We start from the raw sequence: 27,995 nt of genomic DNA, 5'->3' as shown, positions 1-27,995 counted from the left end.
ATTAATCTACACAGAATATTTCGCGTTTCATTCTCGGGATAATTCATCAGGTTTATTCCTAAGCATAGATAAGCCTGACGAATTCTCACGAGAATGAAACGCGAAATATTCTGTGTAGCTTAAGTCCATATATATTTTCATAATATACACTTTTCGCCAGTCTCTTTCTCTCTCTCTCTCTCTCTCTCTCTCTATCTCTATCGCCCTCTCTCTCTCCAGCTCTCTCTCTCTCTCTCTCTCTCTCTCTCTCTCTCTCTCTCTCTCTTGCAGGGGTAACTCCTGTTTGTTTCTTTAAAAATGTTTCATTTTTGACTAGTTTTTCAACATTCCTTTATAGTGTAAAAAGAAATTTGTCGTAAAAATCACGAAGGTTTTCGACCCCCAAAGGGTTTAGGCTCATTACCGTGGGCCCCGATTTCGAATCTCGCTAGACTCAGCGCCTCCGAGGAGTAGTAGAGGACTAGACATATAATTATATTTAAAAAAATAATATATATATATATATATTCACTTGGTTTATTTAGTCATTTCATCTCTTCAAACACAACAATTATATATATATATATATATATATATATATATATGTATATGTATATATATATATAGAGAGAGAGAGATAGAGAGAGAGAAACAGAGAGAGAGAGAGAGAGAGCAAACAGTTAATAAAACACGTAGAAAAACACTTTGAAAAAGCGTTAAAAACATATTTAATCTGGAAAGGAAACATGATAAGTGAATATTGCTTGGTCATGTCTGTAATTCAATTATATATATATATATATATATATATATATATATATATATATATACACTTGTGCCCGATATTATTCATACCCCTCGGATCTTTGAGAGTTCTATAAGAATATTGCTCAAACCAGAAGGTAGACAATATTAAAGGGATTTCAGACAATAAATCAAGCATAGGCATTTAATTTAAACTCAACAAATAAATAAATTATGCAAGTTTGAAACATTATACAAAGAAAAACAATAATGGCACTAGTTCAAAATTATTCATACCTCTCTTACTAATAGTCAATAGCATGCGCTTTATTCTTAATAACTGCCTGTAACCGTTTTGGATATTTATCAACAAGGTTTTTACAAGCATCAACACTGATTTTTTTACCATTCTTGAATGCAGTAGTTCTCCAAATCCCTCAAATTTCTAGGTTTCCGCTTTTTAACCTCAGTTTTCAATATGTGCCAGAGGTTTTCGATAGGGTTCAGGTCGGGACTCTGGCAAGGCCATTCCAAAACATTAATTTGATTATCCTCAAACCATTTCTTGACTATTTTGGCAGTATGTTTTGGATCATTATCCTGTTGAAGGACCCAGTTTGGTCCTAAATGGAGATTCTCCGCATCCTGTCTAATGTTTTTCTAGAGTATCTCGAAATATTGCTCCTTCTTCATGGTTCCATCTATCTTGACCAAACTACCTGGACCACTAGCCGAAAAGGAGCCCCAAAACATTAGGCTACCACCACCATGTTTCATTGTGGGTATGGTGTTCTTTGGGTTGTAAGCTTCTCCTTTCTTCCTCCAAACGTAAGAAGCATCCATATGGCCAAACAATTCAATTTTTGTTTCGTCAGTCCACAAAATACTTGAGAAAACGGACTCTGGAGAATTCACATGGGTCCTAGCAAACTTTAGACGTGCTGCAAGGTGTTTTCCGGTGTGCAATGAGGTCCTTCTTGGTCTTCTTCCTTTCAGACCATTTTCATGCAGAGTCCTTTGCAATGTTTGCCTTGATATTTTTATGCCAGAAGACTCCAGATTTTCTAAAATGTCCTTAGTAGTGGTGGTTGGATTTGCATTAACACTTCTTACAATATTCCTGGTGGCTCTAGCAGACAGTTTCCTTTTCCTTCCTCTACCAATCAAGTTGTTTGTTGTGTGGTGGCTCTGGAATTTTTTGATGATGCTCTGTACTGTTGCTGTAGGGACCTCAAATTTCTTGGAAATTGACTTGTAACCTAAACCATCCTCATGTGAATTCTTAATTTTAGTCCTAAGATCATTACTAAGCTCTTTTTTCTTCCCCATTCTAATAATTGTTATTCTTTTATTGGTTTTCAGTTGATATCATTTTAATTTCTGAAAAATGCAAAAAACGAAATGAAATTAATCAAAGATTGTATAAAAGCATTCAAAATAAGAATCAAACAGGAAACAAACAGTCAGAAATTCGATTAATACTGAAAGAATATGGGGTATGATTATTTTTGAACATTGCAGATTTTATAAACAGCTGTATATTTCTTTTATTACAAGTATCCCGAGATTTTAAAATGACGAAAATGATCAGAAGAGGTTTATTAAGAATATGTATCAATATGGACGTAAACAATAAATTCTTACAAAGTTACACATAATAAACTCAATTTTCAAGGCGGGGTATGAATAATATCGGGCACAAGTGTATGTATATGTATATGTATATATATATATATGTATATGTATATATATATGTATATATATATATATATATATATATATATCACATATTTTTTTTATTTTCCTGTTACAAACACCTGCAATAAATGTATATGCAATCGCCAAAAATAGTTCGTTCATGTTTAAAGTTGCTGTCGTATAAATAACGTGTAGAAGTCTTAAAAATGGTATATTTTAATTATTATATTTAACTGGTTTAGATATCAATATATCTGATCAGACATCAATACATCATTCTTATGAGATCAAATGACTTATTACTTATCTCAGAGGTTCATAGAAGAATTTCTGAGTTCTTATAAAATTAAGCAAACCGAAGTAATTTTCTTGGTGTGTGATGTATACGGGAAAATGACATTTAATAACAGCGTTAATATTGGTTAGCGTGCAATATTAACATTTATCAAGGGTTTTTCTTTCCTATCTCTCTCGATTAAGAAGGAAGCTATCGAACAATTGTGCATAGATTGGCTTCAACTATGGCGCTTAATTGATTGTTGTCATTCAACTGCAGAGCACAACGTTCATCATCTTCAAGACTCGTCCTCACTCCGAAATTTCTAAAACCAGCATTCTTCTCTGTGTAAGCAGCTTTTCAGTCTAGCTTGAACTGAAATGATAAAATTGGGCGAATTTGCTTTTTTCCATCTTGTCATCAACGTTTTAAAAAGAATACATTATTATTTTTTAACGATTTAAAACATTGTGCAATTAAAACTATCGTTAAAATGATAAAGTAAACGGTTATAAAACGATAATTTATTGTAAAATACATCATTTGAAATCAAATTAAGAAATTCTGCAAGATTTTTTTTTCTCAACCGTTACAGTGTGAAATTTGTCGCCCTGAAGAAAACAACACTACAGCTTTATTTCGAAACTTGTATTGAAAAAGTCAATTCAGGTAAGTTTGTAATGTAGTAAATGTCACATCTACCTAATGTAGCCGCCTTTTAGTCTCGATGCCGCGAAAAAGCTGGCGTTGATGTTGTGGGAGATCATATTCATGATGTTCTAGACGTACGACCAAACGAAGTAATTCAGGGTGTTCAAGTCGGAAAAGGAGTAAGGCTAGTGAGAGAAGAGTGCAAAGTGTAACACTCCTCCTGAAACCAAGCCTGGGTCTCTTTAGAGTTGTGGACCGTCGCCAAGTCATGTTGCCACACGAATGGTCTTCCTCGGACACCTGATTGCACCAGAGAGTCACCCCATTCTTATGCACATCCAGGTACACTTTCGTGTTGACTTTCAAACAGACTTCGAAAATGCGAAGTACCATTATGTACCTATTTACTATGCCTCCCCACGGGACAGAGTTAGACACCAGGGTCGTTTTTTAACGTGGTGAAAAGGTACAAAAATAAAAATTGTCTCAGTCGTGAAGGATTTCTCCGCCACCAAAAGAGAACAAGAAATGGAAGTGCAGTATCTGAAGAACAGATACTACACGAAGTACCATTATGTAAACCACACCAAATAACATAACCGTAGCCGAATTTTTTCATCACTTTAGTTAAGTCCCTGTTAGTACTGGCAATCACGTGATGCATTTTAAGGTCGCTGGCAATGGGTGTGTTATCATTACTTGCATCTATAGAGGGCATGAGTTGTGCAGTGGTGAAGATCAGATCTCGCTCGTTGAACTTTGAGTAACTTTCAGAAAATATTTAAGGCGACTATCGCTCTTGGGATTTGTATTAGATAATCTATAACAAAAAATGAAAACCGAAAAAAAAATGCAAAATCATATTTTTATGGTGATAATTTTATCTTTCCACCCTGTAAGCATGATAGCTTTATTTTAAATTACAAAAGAATTTTTATTTAATTAATTGGAATGTTTATTGAGATAAGAATTATTTATTCATTTATTTATTGCTTACTATTATCCTCATATTTTAATTGTTGTTTCATGATGTTTCGGCCAACTATTACCTATTATGTGGGCCACCTGACGACGGTCATGGGAATAGTTGGCCGAAACTTAGGGAAACAACAATTAAAAGATAGGATAATAGTTTCCAATGAATGGAATGCATATATATATATATATATATATATATATATATATATATATATATATATATATATATATGTGTGTGTGTATATATATATATATATATATATATAGATATATATATATATATTGTCATGTATCAGCATAATAAACATGATATTCGGAAATTAGTTTGCTTTAATTATCAAAACATAATTAACTTACATTACATGTGAGTAATTTACGAAATTACAATTTCAGTGTTTCATTTAAACGAAACGAAGTTATTTCGATGTGTTTTGAAATCTAATTTCACGAGCAAGTACAGGTATCGAGACTTTAGATTTTTTTTATCAAAAATTACCAACTGTAGAAGAATTGAAATCTGTTCACACTACAAATTACCTTGCGCAGTCTCAAAAGTAATTGCACGTATTCCTCATAAATGCCAACAAAGTTTAAAGAATCTTTACGGTATGATGACTGGTATGGATTTTTTTGAGAATAGAAGTTAAACAGTTAATCCGTTAAATACGCAAAGACACACATACATAATTTGATGTTATATATATATATATATATATATATATATATATATATATATACATATATGTTGATTAATAATAATAATAATTATTATTATTATAATAATTATAATAATTATAGAAATAATAGTGACATTTGATTTATACAAGTAAACATGGCTTGAAAGTAGTGAAAAACGGTATGAAAAGGAAAAATCACATGACATTTTGAAACCTAATTCTTTCCGTCAAGTGAAGATAAAATTATTTATCATTAATCATTTATTCTTATAGTTTATATATATATATATATATATATATATATATATATATATATATATATATACATATATATATATATATAAAGTTTAATGAAATCATGTCAATAGTGATTACTAATGCGATGCCGATTTTTCTATTTTATAACATGGTTTAGTTATTGTTTTGCATTTAAATATATTCCGTAGCATCTCGGAATAAAAATGGTAGTTTTTACTGAACACCATCCTGTTAGCCAATTTAAATTACATGTTTTTTAAAACCCATCTTGTCATCTATTCGGTCTAACTTATACGTTCTTTTTCTTTCCACAAATAATAAACAAATAACTAAACATTCAAATAATAAACAAATAACTAAGCATTCATTGTAATAAATTATTACTACTGCCGAAATGATATTTCCGCATTCTTTATCGTAAGGATCATTTTTGCTGTATATTTGCGCCTCTACGTTTTCAATATTGGTTTTAAGTGTTTACACATTATTGGCTTGCAATTTTTTGGTCTCGGTTTACTTTTTTCCTGGCATTCTTAAAACCATATAGTTTTTTCGGAAAACTAATATGGAGGTGATCATCCGTGTCATCTATAAAAAACAGATTTTTGTCTCATTAATTAATTTTATTTTTCGTTTCATTTCAAGTGGAGTGCAAATATCTCACATCTTTTTTAAGCTAAAACTGACTTTGTAAAATATAGCCCTAATTTGTAAGTATTCATAGCATCAGATATAAATATTGTAACAGGTCGACGTTTGTGGCATCATTCTTCTTTCGAGCAATGCCAGTACATATATTGCAAAAATGACTAATATAATTATATAGAGATACGTCCTTTGTCCGCTCTACTATTCATCAGCATTGCTAAAATTAGGGTGATTTGATGCCGGGAGAGCAGTGAGCAAGGAACATCCAAGTTTTGGTGTAATAAATGTTATCTCCTAAATAAGAATGCTGATCAATATATGGATAGAAAGGGAAATTAAAGGGAACAGAGTTGAAAAAGAGTGCCAAGTCATAGAATTCGCTTAAATATAATATTCTAATTTATGCAGATTTCGGACTTATTAGAGATCCCATTCTCTATCTGTTCTTATTCTTCACTCAGCATATAGTAGTATCAAATGTGGAATAAATGATATGGACTAGAATTGAAACAAGAATATATGGCTTTCTAGTCTATGATGAAAATTCACCACACAGAAACAAATTTTAAAAAATACTGTCGTTTGATCTTATGTGTATGTATATTTGCGCTGTTAGAAGCTTTCCCCCAGCTTACAATCCAATGAAAAATGTTTCACATGCCCACATAACATATATATTTCACGTTTGAAGTATGCAGGTCAGAAACTTAGATAGAAGTGTGGTATAGATGTTCTATACGCGGAAAGAAAAAAAAGTCAAAGCAAATATTTAATAAGGAGCTATAAGTAATAATTATTCATTTTGCAAAAGAATCTGCAAATTAGTAAACGTTCCTCAAGTCACTCCCATAACAATTAATGGGTAGTTTAAGATGGTCGTGATTATAATATGTAACTTGAAAATGTATAATGTCATAGCAATGTCAGAACGAGAAAATATACACTCTCTAAGTGTATGGAAAAGTGAAAACCTGTCATTGTATTAATAAAACGAATATGTTTCCCTTAGAAGCATTAGCAAATAACAATTAATAATTCAAAATAAATTTATTAATTTTTTTGTAACGTATGTGTTTTTATTAGAGAGATAAGATTCTACTTTGAATTCTACTTATTATTTGTACTAATTTATTCTCTGGAATTAAAGCTTTAAAACACCTATATATGTCCGTATATATTGACTCAGTAATTTATTGTAAAACTGATTATTCTATTGTTGGCAATGTTATTATCTCATATATTTCTTAATTTTCACTCATTCTCGAAGGAAGATACAGGATAGATCAGGTAAAGATTGAAACGTCCAAAGCAAAATCTTCCTCTGGAACGAACTGTATTCGAACTTAGCACACAAATCTTTTACAGTCCGTGCTATCTAATCAAGTACCCATATTTTATTTACCATTTCTCTATTTTATCTGTGTTTACATTTAATAAAGCTTCATGAACTACATAACTTGTATTTTTGTACATTCTAAAATTATTCATGAATGTAAATATATATATTTTTTATGCGTCGCAGATGCTTTTCTGCTGATTTTTTTTTAATTCGCATATATTTTTTGGCGAGACAGGGATCCAAAACACGTGTTCTATTAGCCGCAGGCAAGGATTTAATGAGGCAATGTGAGAAAATCACTTTTTTATCTTCCAATGTTTTCGCAGGATCATTATCGGAAAAAATCTTAAATCAGAGATATATAACAAAACTTATTGCGTAGATGAAAAACCATGAAGAAAAACCTGTTTATGAAGTAGGTTTGAATGAAATGTGCTTATTTAATTATATCCAACCTTTAGTTTTTAACAATCCTTTTATTATGAAGCTGGATGTAACTACAGAACATATACAAATAAATAACAAAACTATATAATCCAAATTTCAATATGTTGTATATCTTTCCATTTTTCTTTCAACTTGTTTAATGACCAATTGTTGACGGCACCTGTTTCACGGCGCAGACTAATTCATATCACTATTATGCAATTTTTAAAATTAGTCTGCCTTTACCCATGAAAGTATAGAAAATAATTGCATCAACTGTAAATGAAAATTAAAAAACATGACCATGATTACAAAATCTTGCAATTGTAAGAGAGCTGAAATTTTGTTTTCTTTTAGTTACGCCATATTTGAATTATATATCTTATCCGATTTATAAAACGCACTATGTCTGTCTGGCTGTCTGTCCCCATATTTTCAAACTCCTCCGAAAGAAAAAGTCGCAGAGCGGTAATAGGGGCCTCAAATGATTGGATATTTTATAGGTCTTTAGCCGGCAAAATAGTTTTTAAGGGTAAAAATTGAGTCAAAACTGAGAAAATCGTTACACATTTTGAACATTCGCATGACTTTATTTTTAATCAGTTCATATGCCTCTAACGTAAGTTTTATTTTTCCACATTGTATTGAGTGCAAACAAAATGTCCGATACATCTCAACTACTTTATTAATCGTAAGAAGAAAGATTCTTTCCCCAATATTCCATATTTTATCCCACAGGCAAAATCTACATGCTTGTCCACTAGAATTGCTCTTCTGTTTATATCTAAATAGAAAATAATTAATTTCATTGAAGACAGAATTAGCATGAGGGATTTACGATTTTTTTAATGCCAAAATTTCGATTCCGCGAATATAATTGCCTTAGTATAGAAAGGCTCCCCCCTCCATTGACAGGCGTTCAGTAAGTAATGACCGTGATCGATTTCTCAGAGTCATCAAACAATGAAATTGACACAATCATTATTACTTCTTTTCACGGGAACTAACTACATCTTTAGCTTTATAGACCATACCACGGCGTTTATTACGAATAATCTGCGACATCTGGGAACAACTTTTCTTTTCAAGAACAACGTAATAGCTGCGAATATGGAAAATCAGGTTCTACCAGGGAAATAAAAGTGGGGATGTTAAATTATTTCATATTGGCATGTTTTTTCTCTGGTTTGAACCCGTTTGTAATCGAGAGTTCATTTGCAATAGGATGATATTTTTGATGGTCTTCATTTTGATTGTTTCTCTTAATTTCAACTAAAATTATTAATAAAAATCTTCTAGATTTTTTTTTTTCACTTAGTCAGAAAGTCCGTCATCAGTATCCCGTCTTAGTCCCATAAGATGGTGAAAACAACCAGAGGACTTAGCTATTGCTTACTTTGGCGGTGATGAGTCAAAAGTGTATTTACTGTGTTTTGATCTCTCTGATCATAGTGATAAACATAAACTTCATTATGTGAAACCCGTCTTTAAAAAATGTATTATTGACATATCGCCAAATTGATAACGTGTTCTTCCTTTTGAAAAGGTGTCAGCAACTTGGGAATAAACACGTTAGGCATATGCAAATGGTCATTATTAGTATTCTGCACGTACTTTGTATTAATCTCGACTCTCTGGCCCGTTAAGTTTTCTAAATCATTAACAGTTAATGGGTGCAATCAGGAGTGAAAACGTTTTTCACAGATAAACGGTTACGCTTAAATTAACATTTTCAACGACATATGATTGGTAAAGGTTTTTTGTTTTGTTTTTTACACAGTGATCACCACTTATCAAGGTCCGGAAGCCACTCAGGGATAAGGGTTATTGCAAGTACATTACGTTAGTGTGGAGATTTGATGAAGTGTTTACTTAAGGGGCCGGTTCATTAGGAATTAACGTTGGGCTTGAACACATCTTAGTTGTAGTCAGGTGGGAAGCAGGCAAACGGAACAGAGTTCCACAGGCGTGCACTTCTAAGAAAGAAGCTTTGTTCATGGAATCCACGTTTTCATTGAGGCACAGATAAAGAGTGGGGGAAATTTTTCACAGTGGATTCAGCTAGACGGGTGTTTTTCGTGAAAGATTGGCGAGGGGGGACCAGAGATTGGCGTTCAGACGAGCACCTGCCATGGGAATAACGATAAAACAAGGCTAGGCTCGCAACGTCTCTTCTGTGGAAGAGAGGTTGCAGGGTATATGCTTATTCTATTTCATGAAATTTCTTTTGTTTTGTGTATCCTTAGAAATGCAAAAAATACAGGTACAATACGGGTGATTCAACAAATTTTTCTTGAAAACTGACTTGTGAATCCAAAACTGCCAATAAGTAATTTGCCACATAACGAATTATAATCATTGCTTATGCAAAATCACAACACATATATCTATAAAAATGAAAGTGTCTGGCTGTGTGTCTGTGTATCTGTCTGTGTACATTTTCCACATAATAACTCTGTGAATTTTTAATCTACAGACACGTAATTTGATATACAGAGTATTGAAATTTGGAAAAATCTTTGTAATCGGTTTTCGGCCAGAAATTTGGCTGGTAAAGGGTAAAAATTTAACGATTTGAGCTTTGAGAACTCTACCAAACTCCACCGCCAATTTTGGGTACAAATAAATAGATTTTCTTTGACATAAATCTAACGTAATAAGATAATTTTAACCAAAAACAGTTAATGTTAAGGGGTTATAATAGGGCTCAAAGTTACAAAAAAAATTACCGTTTCGGTCTCTACTAAATTACTCAGACAATTTCTGCTCTAAACATTTGGAATTTTACATCAAGGGTATTCAGAGATAATGCAAGTTTTGTAGTCAGTATGGGTCGAAAAATTGAGCTACCAATATATACATGTATGTATGTTTGCATGTCTGCCTTAAACTTGTGACAGAAACGACAGATATTTACACGATCAGTATCCTTTTGAAGTAGACGACAAATATAAAAAAACGGCTAAAAATATAAATATCTTCGCCGTCACCTGGGCACTTTTCTACAGGGGATCGTTTTTTTCGCTGATATTTTCGAAAGGTATCGATTGTTTAGCCTTAATTAAAACCTACGTCACTTCCGGTCTTGTGGTGGTCGTAACAGCCAAGACGTCAGGTTTTACTCTCGTTCTTTTCCACCTTTGCGGTACGGGTTAGGATCTGCCTTCATACTACTATTTTTTTATTTATTTTTTTATTTTTTGCTCAACATGCAACTCCAAACACCCGGGCAAGGCCCGGCGCCCATGCTAGTTAGATAAAAGAATAAATGCAAGGAGGGTTTAGACTCATTTTACACTTGTCGTATATACATATTATTATAATTATTTTAAATTAGATTTGGCCAAAAATATTCAATTATTGATAAGAAATCAAAGATCGTAATCTGATGCGATGATCTATTCTTTTATTCGTACAATATTTTTATCTACAAAAATCGCAATTGTTTTCTTCTGAAAGAAGAAGATATACTTGCAATGGCCTCCTTTAGTAGACTTTTTCATTCTATGATAATAATCTATAAAACATGTAACAAATAATCAGTCACATAAGCATTACTATCATGAAAGCATGTCTATTTTGTAATTGGAGTACGCAAAATTGTGAAATTACAGTTTTTTTTTTAAATAAATATAGCACTCGAATATGTATAAATAATATATATATATATATACAGTAGATATTCAGTGATTATATATATATATATGTATATAAGCATATATATGTGTGTGTATGTGTGTGTGCTAGACACGATAAATATTCTCTTAACACACCAATTTCGTAAATAGAGTAAGTAGAATTCTATGAATAAGATGTTTCTCAAAAGATTAACAGATCGGAAATATATAAATATATTATTTAATATATGTATATATGTATATATATATGTGTGTGTGTCTTTGTATATATATATATATATATATATATATATATATATATATATGTTTTTGTGTATATGCTTGTATATTTTTGTATATGTCTTCATACAAGAATAGGACTCTCCAGGGCATCTAAAATAATGAGGAAAATACTTAAGATATTTTAGTTTTCTTTGCATTATATTAAATTGAAATATATTCCAATTACGACAGTCTAATTACTGACAGTTATGATTAAACATAATGCACTAATTACATTGTAAGTTGATTATATATATATATATATATATATATATATACGCAATCATGCATATAAATTTTAAATATAATAGTTTGTATTAATTCATGATATTTATTTAGTATAAATTTGAATGAAGTATTAAGGACACTGACAGTATGAGCTGAAAAAAAATGAGTTCTTTCTATAAAATGGATGTTTGAATACTTACATACAGTGAACAGTCTCTCTCTCTCTCTCTCTCTCTATATATATATATATATATATATATTCTAGTTCTGTTAACCATGTATATATATTCTAGTTCTGTTAACCATATATATATATATTCTAGTTCTGTTAACTATATATATATATATATATATATATATATATATATATATATATATATATATATATATATATATATATATATATATATATATATATATATATATATTCTAGTTCTGTTAACAAGGAATGAGGTGCTTCCTTAAATGCAGGTCACATTAATAGACTTTAAACTGTTGTTACTTGATGTGAATAGCCGTAGACTGCCTATGTTCTCTGTTGATGACGCCGCAATAATATTCAGTAGATACAATAGAAGGCACGATTAAAACCGCAGCAAATCATTTCTTTGTTTGCGCATTTCAAAGTAAACATTAATCAGAAGAGTTATTTACATCAAATTTAATATCAGCTGACACAATATTGTAAACAAACACAGACGGAATGTAAACAACACTTTCATTATTAATTAATTTATTTTTTGCCAATAATCTACTGGGCAAATTATATCTCGCATTATATAATAACCAATAGAGGATTAATTCTATAATAATACATGCCCAATCTGCACGAATTAAAATATTATTTTAAGCGCATTATACGGCTGGACAGCTATTCTAAATATTAGAAAACTATTTCTGTCAACCAATTTTTCTATTCTTTTAAAAATGTGCGCGTTTTATTCGTCGGGTTCATCAGAATTTTATTCCAAATTTTACTATGATTTTTGTATAGAAATTATCCGTCGATGTTGCAATAAAATTAGCTCGAATATGCCGATCTCGTAGGATAACTAGAAGGAAAGAAAATACGAGTTCTTATGTTTTAATTTTCGAGGTCATTTTTTTTTAATCCGTTTAAATTTAAGCAGCATTTAAATGTATAAATGATAGGACTGAGCGTAGTTCATGACCGTTATTTGATCAAATCCAATTCATCATCCGTTTTAGAAAATTGTTGATTTTTAACTCTACCAAAGTGGCTGATCTAGTATATTTCGCTGTTCTGACTATTTTATAATGTACAGCACAGACTTTTAAAAAAAGTATTTGATTCGATCAGACACAGTGTTTAAAATATTTCGGAAAACAGCAATTATTTTCTGAGCAATCATAATTCGGTATAACTATCTACTAATGCAATTTTTGAATTTCTGAAACATTCGTCTATTTCAAACATATAGCTTGTTATCTGATGCTTTTTACGCACAACATAAAAACGTTGTTCTGTAAGAAGTATTTCGGGGGTTCCTTGTTTCGTTGTTCTTTGTATGATATTACTTTATAAACTTAATTTCACAAAATTCGTTTGTGTAAGAGAATATTTTATGTCAAATTTAAAGAAGTTTACCAAAACAGTCGATTTTGCATACCTCACTATTCGACAACCTATACGGATGTCGCTTACTCGATCAATGAAAGCCATTTTCACTTTTTTGTTCGGACAATAGTAATGACGTATCTGTTTGTAATAATCAAATCTGGAAATATAAATGTACCAATCAGATTTTCTCATCTTTACAACACTCGTTTATATCTGCCATGGACAAACTCACCCTCAGTTAATGTGATTGGCATTACATTAAGCAATTATAGCTACAGTCATAGTTTAAGAGTCGTATCTTATATTAAATCTAACTGCATATTTTTTTCGAAATTGCCACATTACAAATAAAGCAATATCACGCGTCTGTGATCAATTTTGATATTAAAACAATTTTGGCGTTGAATTATGAGTATGAAACAAAATTATAAAAGAGTTGAACAGGATACTTTCAGAGAGGAAATCGTTAAAAACGAAGATATTTTCCACTCACATATATCAGTACTGATGACCCCTGTGTACAAATGCATGCAATATGAATGCAAAAAGAAAAATAAATTAAAAAAAAAACGTTAATGTCAGAGTGAACTTCATTGCAAACTAATGTGTTCTGTCTCTCTTTAAACAATCCGAAATAGACGTCCATAAGTTCCCTTCTATCCTTTGGCTTTTTTGTATTTTTATTGGTGTGGCTCCTGTTACAAGAAAGAAATTAAACCTTAAATGGAAAATAAAGGATTCTCTAATTAGGAATCAATAAGGGATAATTAAATAAGGAAGCAGGGTTAAATAAAAATATAAACACCTACAGAATAGAAAATAAAAATGAGACAGATATATACAACTGATCAGAACACAGATATATATATATATATGTAAATATAAATATATATATATGTATATATATATATATATATATATATAATAGGGCAACAATATTATGAAATGAAATCACAAAACTATATATTGGTAGATATAGAACGGACCATTGATTGAATAATACAATACATGCAACATTTGGGGGGATAGGAGGAACTCTTTATGGCAGGGCATTTCGAAGCATAATGCTTCTCATCAGAAGAGTAGAGAAGGGGCTAGCTAATATGGAGGAGATGCGAATTCTGATGTAGGGTTCATTAGGGGCGAAAACATTAAGAAAAGTTATAGAATGTTGAGGGAAGCTTTATTGAATTGTAAATAAATAAATAAAGGAGAAGCTTGTTTTATATAGTAATATATATATATATATATATATATATATATATATATATATATATATATATAATTGTATATGGTCTTTAACATAGTTTTAGGTTTATGGGGTATATGTTTTCGGGTTAAATTTGGGGTATATTGTGAGCTGGGCATTATCCATATAAGTCTCCTCTTGTGGTTTAGAACTCGCTCTTTTCTACTTACGCATTAATCTATATATACACATATATATATATATATATATACATATATATATATAAATCTATATATATATATAAATCTCTCTCTCTATATATATATACTTGCATCACTTGCAGCAATAAATATATATATATATATATATATAGATAGATTGATATATAGATATATACCTGCAGCAATATATATATATACTTGCAGCAATAAATATATATATATATATATATACTTTCAGCAATATACATATATATATATACTTGCTGCAATATACATATATATATATACTTGCTGCAATATATATATATATAATTGCAGAAATATATATATATATACTTGCAGCAATATATATATATACTTGTAGCACTATATATATGCTTGTAGCAATATATATACTTAATTAAAAATATATACATACTTGCAGCAATATATATATATATATATATATATATATATATATATATACCTGCAGCAATATATATATATACATACTTGCAAAAAAAATATATATACTTGCAACGATATATATATATATATATACTTGCAGCAATATATATATGTATATATATACTTGCAGCAATATATATATATACTTATAAATATATATATATACTTGCAGCATTATATATTCATATATACTTGCAGCAATGTATATAAATAGATATATACTTGCAGCAATATATATATATATACTTGCAGCAATATATATATATATACTTGCAGCAATATATATATATATATATATATTGTAGAACTATATATATATATATATACTTGTAGCAATATATATACTTTAATCAAAATATATACACACTTACAGCAATATATATATATATATATATATATATATATATATATATATATATATACCTGCAGCAATATATATATATATATATATATATAATTGCAAATATATATATATATATATATACTTGCAACGATATATATATATATATATATATATATATATATATACTTGCAGCAATAAATATATATATATGTATATACATATATATATATATATATATATATATATATATATATATACTTGCAGCAATATATATGCAGGGTGAACAGAAAGTCCTTGGACCATTTTTAGTTTTAAAATTAAATATTTTTAAAATCACTATTTCTCTTTGCGAATAAAGTAAGTATTTAGTCTAATTATTGATCTACTTATTTTCAACAAAAATATTAAAATAATTGTGTTTACACTTTCAGAAAAATGACCAACAAGAGGCCATAATTCAGCTTCATTGCGCGGGAAGGACAAACCCAGAGATTATTAAGCTCTTGAAAGTGGCTAAATCCACCGTGTACCATGTTGTGAACAGATTTAAGGAACTTGGTACATCTGAAGACCGTCCTAGGAGTGGAAGACCTCGCACTGCTCGAACAAAGAAGGTGATTAAAGCTGTCCGAGAGAGGGTTAGGAGGAACCCGAAGAGATCTGCAAGACAAATGGCTAAAGACATGAATGTGAGCGTGACCTCGATGAGAACCATCGTACAAAACGATCTCCAGTTGTCCCCCTACAAGATGAGAAAGAGACAGTACCTCACACCTGCCCAAAAGCACAAGAGACTTGAAAGAGCAAAGCTTCTTCTTGTAGAACTGAAGGCTGGCACGGCAGAGCGAGAGATCGTGTTTTCTGATGAAAAACGGTTCACAATTGAAGCGACTGTTAAAAATCATATTATTTTTATACTTACATGAAAAGGGGACAGCCCTTATTATGTAACATATATATATATATATATATATTAAGTAGTTATATACACACCCATATATATATATATATATATATATATATATATATATATAAGGAGTTAATATACACACCCATATATATATATATATATATATATATATATATATATATATATATATATATATAAGGAGTTAAGTCTTTTGCAAGCTATAATTTGCAATATTTATTGCTCGTAAAAAAACGAATGCATATTACAGATAATTATTTCCTCATTCAATTGAGTTTAAAAATGTTTCTTTTTCTATTGAGAAAAATTTAACCAAAAAATTGTTATATAGAATAGCTATAATGTTAGTAATTAGCAAAAAATATAAAAGGCTCAAAAAATATTTTTTCCGAATATTGATTATATCACTATGCCCTTATGAATTTGTTATTTGTGTATTGATATCAATATGTAAAACATTTTTCTATTTATTAAAAACAAAATACTACAATTGTTATGTATGGGCCGTGAAAGTACATTCATCTGAAAATCGTCTAGCTAATTTTCATATCATTTATAACATTCATTTGGTGTTTTCTCATCGAATGGTCATATTTAGTAAAATATTTCCTGTAATTATATTCATGCAGATATTTTACATGATTTATACTTGCGTAATAGTTGCATAGATTTTTTATCGTAAACACAAATGTATTTCTATATATATTTATGTATATATATATATATATATATATATATATATATATATGTTTGAAAAATGTTGGTTATCTAACTCCTGTGTCACTTTTTTCAACCGACATGAGACTAAATATATAGAGTATTCGAACCCCTGCTAAACTTTATATTTAGGGTTTTGGATGGAGAAAATCCCTGCAAAAGTGTGAAAATTAAAGAAATGAAATTTACTCGGCGAAGGTCGAACGAGGGTATTACGAATATGAATGCGTAAAGTAATAGCTATTGGTTCATGTTTGGCGGCCGGCTTTTCTCTCTCTCTCTCTCTATCTCTCTCTCGCTCTCTCTCTCTCTCTCTCTCTATATATATATATATATATATATAGCCAGTAGAATTTAGTTTCCTAGAAGCATATCCAATGAAACAACATGTGTCTACCATATATATATATATATATATATATATATATATATATATATATATATATATATATATATATATATATATATATATATATATATAATGCACAAAGTATATTCACATTGAAATATGAAAGTGTATCTAAAGAGTTACACTTTCTGATTACAGAATTTTACTGAACATTTTTTTACCATCAGTAGATCTGTTAGTTGCATCTACACCCGTATAAGTATTGGTTAAGTTTGTTTTTTCTTACATCGAAGAGATCTCTGGAATAGTAAAATAAAGTTACTACTGGGAAAATTTGCAGCGTATATTTTGTTTTCTAAAATTCATTGAATTCATAGAATATACCATTTTTTTTATTTATATCTATATATTTATAAAGGTGAACGAGTCAGTGTGTGTGGCTGTGTGTGTACATTTGATTACACAATACCTCTGTCAATTTTAAGTCTACAGACTCGAAATTTTATATACAGGGTACTGAGATTTGGGAAGATTTATGTGATCAGTTTTCGGCTACAAATTTGGCTGTTCTGGGGTCAAAGTTCAACGAGTTGGCCTTTGAGAACTCTAACAAACTCCTCCGACAATTTGGGGTCTAAACATTTAAGATATAGGTACCATGGGCATGTATCTAATTTAATAATTTGATTTGAGCCAAAAACAATAAATGTTAAGGGGTCATAATAGGGCCCAAAATTTATAAAAATTGGCCGTTTTTTTTGTTTTTTGTTTTTTTTAATGCTCAGCATACACCTTTAAACACCCGGGAAACGCCGGGCTGAAATGCTAGTATATATATTCATCAAATATTTTAAACACTCAAACTAATTCTTTCAATTATTTTTTTTCATAATAATCTATTGGGGGGGTGAATTTCTGTTAGCTGATAAGGATTTAGTGACGAAAGAGCTAGCGGAACATTCCCGCTTTTTCTTTAATCTTAAGAGGAATATGTGAAATCGAAAATATAAAAAGAAAACCCAGCTAGATTATGATACTATGGTTAAAACGTTACTGAAATGAGAATAAGTTTTTTTTACATAATGAAACAATGAAAATATATTTATTTAGTATGAATAGTAATAAAATAACAATATGTATTCGTAGATATGATTTCTACGTGCTTCTTTAGTAAACGGTTGTTATGTATACTTCAAATCCTCTTCACGAAATAAAAGAACGATATAAAATTAGTAGTTACTGAAACTTTTAACATATATGCATAGGCATCCTTACATTGTTGCATTATCAGACATGTTTAATGAATGTTATAATATAATTGTTTTACAATACAATGAGATCTTTATGTATACGTTGACATAAAATAAGATGCTTTACTTTGGTGTATTTATAACTATCAGAAAAATCTTATTGCTTGCTAATTTGTGTTATTGTGAATAAAGAGTTCGATAAGCCATAATAAAGTTCACTCCACCTGCTTTTTAAAAACCAGGGGCGGCGTTATGATAATAGACGGTTCTTTTTATATCCTGTAAAACAGCAAATGGTATTTCACTCTAAGTAAAAGCTTTAAATTGACTGAAAGAATATTTTCAATGCATGCGACTTTATGTTACCCCCTCCAACCTGAGTAACAGTCTATACACTTAATAATTTCTAAGCAGTAGTAAGATAGACGCATACTTTTTTATATATTTAATCCCACTTAACGTCCAGTATTTTGTTTATATGTTGATATATAATTATACACTGCCATTTTAACTTTAGCATTTTGCTTAGAAAAAACAGGAAAGACAGAGCCATTCAAATTTAACACGTTATAAAACAATAAAATCAATGCCAAATATCATGGTTTAGCATCTATTGTTTTTTACTATATGTATTCCTACAAATGTAGATCTTATAATCGCTTAAATGTGGATTCTTATAAAAATAGAAGTCCACACCAAATTAGTAGCAGTTGTTCTAAAAGTTTAGTTACCTAAACGTATATTAATTTCTAGTTTTCTCGCAAAGTAACAATCTTAAAGATTGTAACATTTTAAATCATTGTTCTAATAAACCTTTCTAGAAATATATCTGCACATGGGATATGGCAGGTGAATGCATCTTGTGTAATAATTAACTTTTATGCATAAAAAATACAACGCTGTTCCTTTTACTTTTTTTTAATTTTGCATAAGGATAAGTAAAAAAAATATCGAATATAAAATAAGGTCTTAGGATTTTTAACGTTCTTTGTCACACACATAACCATGAAAAATTTCATTATAAGGTCGTTGGTAATACATTGTCTTTTATTACAGCCAAATAAATATATGTCCATGGGTTCTCCGTCACGTATGTTTAATAGCTTATATTTTATTATCATTCAAGATAAGGCTTGACGAAAACAACATTTAAAATAGACTATACCACATGAACCCCCCTTTTACCTCCCCCGCTTTTGATATTCATGAGAAAATTCACATCACAGTTTGTCTGGGTAGGTTTTAGTTTTATTATTATTTAAATCTTTTTCATGCCCGTACAAATTAGTTTTCACTGAGAATATAATGTGCTATTGTTTGAGATCGTGTGTTGACAAAGGGGTGTGTTTAGCCGCGATAAATCTGTTAATACATTACATTAAGGCATCTCCATGTTAGTAAGTTCAAAACAGTAATGGAATTATACATTTGTGAATTCGGAGGGGCAAAAGATTAGAGTATATCCGGCGTCGAGCGATCTGAAATCGAAAGTGTGAGATATTACTGTACGTACGTTAAATAGGTACTTTATAATGACAGAATATTGTAAGGAACTACTTGTAAAATAGGCATAGAAACGCAAAGCTGCGAGATGGGGGAGGTTTTATCTTGGTCGGGTTAGGGTTATGACTATTATTTGAAGTATGTTTAAAAGTGATGATCTAGTTAATATTAGTAATTATTAGTAAGATTCCAGCTGGAAATCAGCTTTATTTTGCAAACAACTATTTGATATCGATGCATAGATTAAAAAAAGTGAGCTAGAACCCCAAATGTAACGCACATACGCAAAACAAGACACTAGATTTAAAGTCTCATTATACTCGACTGGTCTACGGGTCACATGTACTGATTCATATGTAAAAATAATATACCGTTTTTTTTTTTAAATATAACCTGATAGGATGATAAGTTCTTGACAAGTTGGTTGGTTGGTTGTTTTTGTTTTACGACATATCAACCCTTTTCGGGTTATTTAATGCCGAATCCAAAGATTTTGAAGAAAAAATTTTAATAGAATATATTTATTGTTTTCAAGTCGGTTTCTATTTAACACATAGTTGGAACCCTAACAGGTACTACCACTCCGGGTCAGAGTGGACCTGGAAGCAATGGTAATTAAAGGGTGGCACCACACTCCCCAAAGCCCGCAAGCTACGGTCTCACCACTGGATATAGTTTAAGGTCATATCCAGGACCCCCATTGAGGGACTTTTACTCTCTGCAGGGGGGGGGGGGCAGCCGGTGTATTCTAATGTCCCACCGACAGAGCCCTTGACAAGTAAAATTACAACTATTCTAATATAAGAATGAGAATCACAAATAAAAAAAATATTGGTTTATACGAATAATGATGCATCTTCACCGAATGTTGCCCATCTAGTAATAGCAGAAAGACTGGTGAGCAACAAGGCCAGAATACTAAGAAAAATGTTTACTTCATACATAGTTTATACAACTAGCAAATTAATTCAATAAAGTTTGTTAAAATCACCATTTTTATGGAATTAAGTCGAATTAACTATCAATTAATCACATTAAAAAGTAAGCAAAATAAAACAAAAACGGCGCGGAGTTTAGAATTTAAGTTAAATAACTTGATCTTTTTAAAAAGTAAATTTGCGTAAAAATAAATGTATCAATTTATATAATTATAAAATTGGACTCGAGGATAGTAAAATAAAATAAAATAAAGATGGCATATAATAAATTTAAAAAAACTTAAAACATTTTCTAAAATAATTATAATGGAAATTGTTCACAACAACAGGAAAGTATTGAATATAGTTAAGATAAAGATAATATGAGCGTAACACAGCGGTTGTGTGAATCAAATCTTGTTTTCTATGTTTTCAAGTTGAGCATTTGATGAAAAAGCGACTAAAATGTAAATATACACATACTTTTTGCAAACTTGTAAGTCACAAACAAAAGAACATTGTAATGGTTACGTTTTGAAACGCAACTGATGAAACTTGATCTTCGGAAAATTACGCAATATTATATTACGCCATATATGCTCTAAAATAATAAAAAAAAATAATTGACCTTGCACTTTATCTAACTTTGTATATTGTTTAAATATTTAAAACTTATTTAAGCATGAATGTTTTAATCTGGTAGTATTGTTATAATCAAACTGATTAATCTTTGAAGTAAATGAACAACCTATATACCTGTGTGTGTGTGGAATGCATATTTACACGTTAGTCCTTAGAAAAACACAATACATTTTAAGATTGGCTTTTTAAATATTTTTTGTATATAGATACATTCTTATATTTTCTTGTTATATATACAGAATATAAAAGAATGGCGTATGAAAATAAAAAAAATAATCAATTAACAATCAGTTTCTAGTATGTGTTATGTGCAGATTATTTTTTTACGCGTAACCTATCGTGTAGATTTTTATATTCACTAACTATATTAAACATACGTACATGTGTGTATATATGTATATATAAACACACACACATTGATATATACATATATATATTTATATAAGTTTTATATTCGGGAAATGCAGGCTGGATTTCTACTGTTTCGATCAAACCGCATGTATAAATGTGCGATCGACGTAATTTACCATTATTGAAATAAAAATGTTTTAATGCTGAAAGAATGTTTACGAATTGCTATTTGGAGCAATACTAATTACAATATTGTTCATTAATATAAAATAAACAAGTATTGGGCGCATTTCTATTAACGTCGGAATATTACACATTGCATGTTATAATTATTTACAGGGTGGCTAATGATATAAAGATTTGTAAAGTAGAATAAAAACGCAGATCTTGATATATTCAAGTAAACAAGAGTCAGACAAGCAGTTAGAGATGAAGTTTTAGTCAGTTTTACCGAGATTTGAGTAAGGATTATTCGTCGATGTATAGTCAGGGGAGGGGGCGCTGAAAACTTTTGAGGGGGGTTACCATCCTGTGAAAACAAAAAGTGTGTAAAATAATACCCGAATATCATGGTGTTTCAGGCGAATATATATTTGTAAAGGATCGACCGCTTCACAAAAGTAACGATAAAAGAAACATCCACAAAACGATACTGACATGACTTACAGTCATAGAACATATACATTTAAAGAGACAAATAGTTTCTTGTATATATACAGATAATGATGGCTTCCTTCAGTCTTGACAGACTATGGATACGCCGGTGCGTAAAATGTTCGTGACAAGACTTGTGCAATCTCCAAGAACACGTCATCTGAGTAAACATTGTTCAGTACTGGTTGATAATGTAGGTTACGCATGACGAGAACAATGCCGGGATATGCGGAACGCACATAGTGTGTCTAGTATTCCCAAATGCCTACCCATATGGTACTAGCCAGGTTCAACGTTGCTTTACTCCGATGATCTATCGAGGACCGGTGTGTCAACTTGATTATGCCGTATATACAGGTAATATAAACCTATATATATAATATGAATATACATACGGTGTCCAGCAAAAGTAGAAAGAAAAACAGTTTAAGCTCTTTCGTTTATATTTGAGTCACATTAATATACGTCATCTTTAAATGCATGTGTTTACTGTCCACCTACTTTTGACTAACACAATATATATATATATATATATATATATATATATATATATATATATATATATATATTGCATGTTGTATCCACGTGTGTTCCTTAGAAAGTATATATGTGAATGGAAATGTATAAAAAAGAATACGAAAAGTATAAAAGCTTATAACTTTTCTTTATTCGTTTTCAATTGGTGACGTGCAGGAATACAAAATAATATTATGAAAAAAAATTTTTAAAAACTTGTTTTATAAGTACATATTTTCGACCGATCCTTCAGTCTTCATCGGTGTAGTGAAAGTACGAGCATGCACAGGGAAAAGGAGAATGGAAATGGAAGGAAGGTAGAGGAGGAGGAGGAGGAGAAGAAGAAGGAGGAGAAGGAGGTATAGCCAATGAGAAGGTATATATATATATATATTTATTTATTTATATATATATATATATATTTATTTATTTACATATATATATATATATATATTTATTTACATATATATGTATATATTTATTTATTTACATATATATATATATATATTTATATATATATTTATATACAGTTTTCCTCATTATACTTCCTCTGTTTTTTTTTTCTTTTTTGCTCTTGCTCTTGCTGTTACCTAGTTAGTATGCTTTAACATATACTTTATTATCATGATTTGAAATCTATTTACCTGTTTCCTTGGTTTGTCTTTTTCCAACTTCGAACATTGAGTAAAACAAGCTTAGGAATAAAAACAAAATCATGAAACGAGCTAGAGAAACTACCGACAATGCCAATCAGCTAATGGAAGCTGAAGGATTTACAACTATTTAGCAAGACACCAATTTTACTAAAACTGTATTTTTATCCTCAGACTTGTTTACTTACATGTTTTTTTCCTAAACATAATTTATTAGTTTTTGGGTATCAGACATACGTTATGGATTTTCTTGTTGGTTATTGGCAGTGCGTTTTCTAAACAGACTTTGCATTTGGAAAGATGAGAAACTTGTGTAACCTTCATCCAATCCAAGTCTTTCATAAAATCTTGAAGTGGACACAAACGCACACACATGCATGTGCACACGTATATTACAACACGTGCTCATACACATAACTTTACACACAAAAATGCAATCATACCTGTTTATAGATGTACGTATACATATAAGGGAGTCTAATGAACAGATATAAACGGAGAATTGTAAGTGGAATTATCTGACAAAAAGCTGGTAATTCAAATTGGAATCACAAACTTAATATGCTTCTAGGTATGGGACGGGGTGAAAGGTCTTTGCATGTCTGGATGTCCGTCCAATCACTGTCATACACACACATGCATGCACACACACACAACTGTATATACATATGTATATACAAACACGTACTTATACGCACACCCACATGTGCTCGCACACACGCGCATACAACTATATGTATACATACGCACATCTATACATTTAGATATATATGTACACACTCGCATACCGACACATTTAGATGTACATGCACACACACATATTTATGCATACACACACATACACACAAACACACACATATATATATATATATATATATATTCACGCATATATGCAGAAATCGAACTTCTGAAAATTTAAACAAAACCGAATTAAGACACCTAACGGAGAATATATTCTGTTGAATAAAACTATATCAACAATAAAATATAATAGAATGTATTTATTCCAAACGCTTACTGTAAGTCTTGCCTTAATTGATGTACAAACACATATATTGTTTAAAAAAAAATAAACGAAACGCATTGTTTATTTGTTTATTTGCTTAATTTTATTTTTCATTTTGTTCAAACGTAATAACATTACAGTGAAACCCTTTTATATTTATGCTATTTGGTGCCTAACGTTTCTCTGTTCCTCAGAGTGCCCATAGATCTCTCTTATACTTTTCTCCTACACATCCGCACAAGTATAATCTCTTCCTTACCTCCTTAAAACCCCGACATTGTATTCCTTTTGCTGATCTGTCCACTAGTTACTCAGAACATGATGTCAAAATAATGATCATCATAAGTTTCTAAGTTGATTTGCTCTGTATTTATGACCGTCTAGGATCTAGAAGAGCCAACATTCTTCCACGGAGAACTCTAGATCTTGGTTTCTGGGCGATAGCAGCAAATCCAACTTTTGTCGCAGAGCATCAAGAACTGCGAGATCTTAATTGCTAAGTTCGACCATCTCTCCGATACATTTACAACATCTTTCTTTATCTTTTGGATCTCTGAGCATCATTGTAGCAAACTTCGCGCAGATCTTTGGTATCGTCAGTTCCACCCGATTTATGTTGTATACAGTTTCCACACGTACATCAAACTGTGCTCTTATCGTCTCGATAGATACACAACAGTCATTATCTATGAAATGCTTTATTTGGTCAGTCAAATGTAGTGTTCTGAATTTCTTACGACTCCCACACTTTTCATAATTCCTCACACACTCCCTGCCTTTATTAATTTTTTTTTTATTACGAGAAACTTATGCAAGATTCATGCTAGCTGTTGCGAAAGCAGTCTGAAGCATTCAATACATTTCTGCCGACTTCTATTTCAAATGAAAAACAGAATTTTACGTCATATGTTTATTTCTAAATTGCCCTTGTGTTTAAATTGCATTTTTTATATTAATCAGCTGTAGCTTATATATTTGAATTTAAAATCATAAAGGTGTGTCAGTCATCTCATAAGATATATAGCAATAACACAGTGAATTTTCAAGAGTTTACCACAATTTTAAATGCCTGTACAAAAACTGTCTGAAAACTTATTTAAGGCACGTCGTAGAATTGTGGATATAAACCCATATTATGAAAAGTTCATTGACTGGATGAGATATATTAGTCTGCTTCACGATAACGTACGACAAATGTACGATTAGTTAAGTAGTCTTAAAGAACATCAGATGGAGGAACAGAATTAAAAAAACAAGGACAAATCTTATACAGAAAAAAAAACTTATTGCCTGTAGAAAGAGAAATTATCAGATAATGAGTGTTTTATGCAAACTATATATAATAATTTTTTATTGTGATGACCAATTCCAATAATTTTAAAATTTGTATCGAATGTAAATGACATTAGCTATTGCCCTAGCACTCAAGGAAACAATTAAAAATTTCAGCCGCATCGGCATATTACATTTTGAAAACATTTGAATAGACAGAAAAAAGGAGAAAATGGATATAGATTTTTTAGCAGCTGAAAAGAAATTTTTATGCTATAAAAATGTTGGTGCTGAAAGTATTTGGACATAAATGATGATTTTTTCTTTTAAAAAATGATATGCATAGGTGTACATGAAAAATACAATCTGTCACATAGCGTCCTTTGAGAATAAGCAGAAAGAGTAACGATATTATTATATGATCGAACCGCTTTTCAACGATACTTTTAATCATTTTCATATTACAAGATACAAGATTGAAAATTATTGATAGTTGTATGTTTCTAGGCTATATTTCAATTATGTTCTGACGATATATTATGAATATATATATATATATATATATATATAAAGAGAGAGAGAGGGAGAGGGGGAGAGAGAGGGGGAGAGAGAGGGGGAGAGATAGATAGATAGATAAATAGATAGATTGATTGATAGATGGATACGTTCGCGATAATATTAGACGCACGTGTCAATTGTACCAAACCTAATAATGTTCATGACATAAATAGTTATTGAACATACGATGAGAAAATTAGGAATTTATATAGAAAACAGTAATTCAAATTAAGAATTGTATCTCCTATTGTATTTTGCCAACATGATATATATATTATTTTTTATGCTTACGTCATTTTTTAAAAGAGAATATGTTTCATAAATATACTTTTTTTTCTCAAATTAAGCAACATATTAACATATGATCTTATAAGCTTTATCGAAATTACAAAACTCTCTCTCTCTCTCTCTCTCTCTTTATATATATATATATATATATATATATATATATATATATATATATATATAGATATATAGATATATAGATATATATATATATAAGGATTTTGGAAATGTCTTCTCACTAATATATACAAGGTGGATCAATACATTTGCCACTCTTAAGTAGACAACACTATGGCTTTTTTTTAAAAAACATTATGAAAAAAATCAATTCAGCTTACTTTATAATTTAGTATGCACCTTCAGCCTAAAAAACACCTAGAGACGGTCCAGAACTGGAAGCATGGAACATGGAAGCATTTTGCGTAAGCGCCTGCGGTAGTCGGGCGAATACTCGGCGGATGTTGGCGATTAGGCTGACTTTAGAGTTGTGGGAACTCTTGATGGTGAGTTTCTGGACGTATGACCCAACAGTCTAGAGGATTTATAAAATAGAGGGCCAATGAGAGAATAGTACAAAGTCGTAGAACTCATTCTGAAGTCAATCCTGGACTTTTTTGGAATTGTTGGCCGGCACTAAGTCCTGTTGCCAAACCCAGAGTCTGTCAGTGGCAATCTGATTGCACTAGGAAATAACCACATTCTTCAGCACATCTGGTGTTGAAATTTTATGTGATGTGGCATTACGTTATCCTCACTTAAAACAACACAAAAGATAATTATCGAGGGCGGAAACTTCACTGAGTTTTCCCC

Source organism: Euprymna scolopes, chromosome 25 (assembly GCF_053919585.1).
Source record: "Euprymna scolopes isolate OS-2025 chromosome 25, ASM5391958v1, whole genome shotgun sequence".
Classification (NCBI taxonomy): Eukaryota; Metazoa; Mollusca; class Cephalopoda; order Sepiida; family Sepiolidae; genus Euprymna; species Euprymna scolopes.
This window is presented reverse-complemented; position numbering follows the sequence as displayed.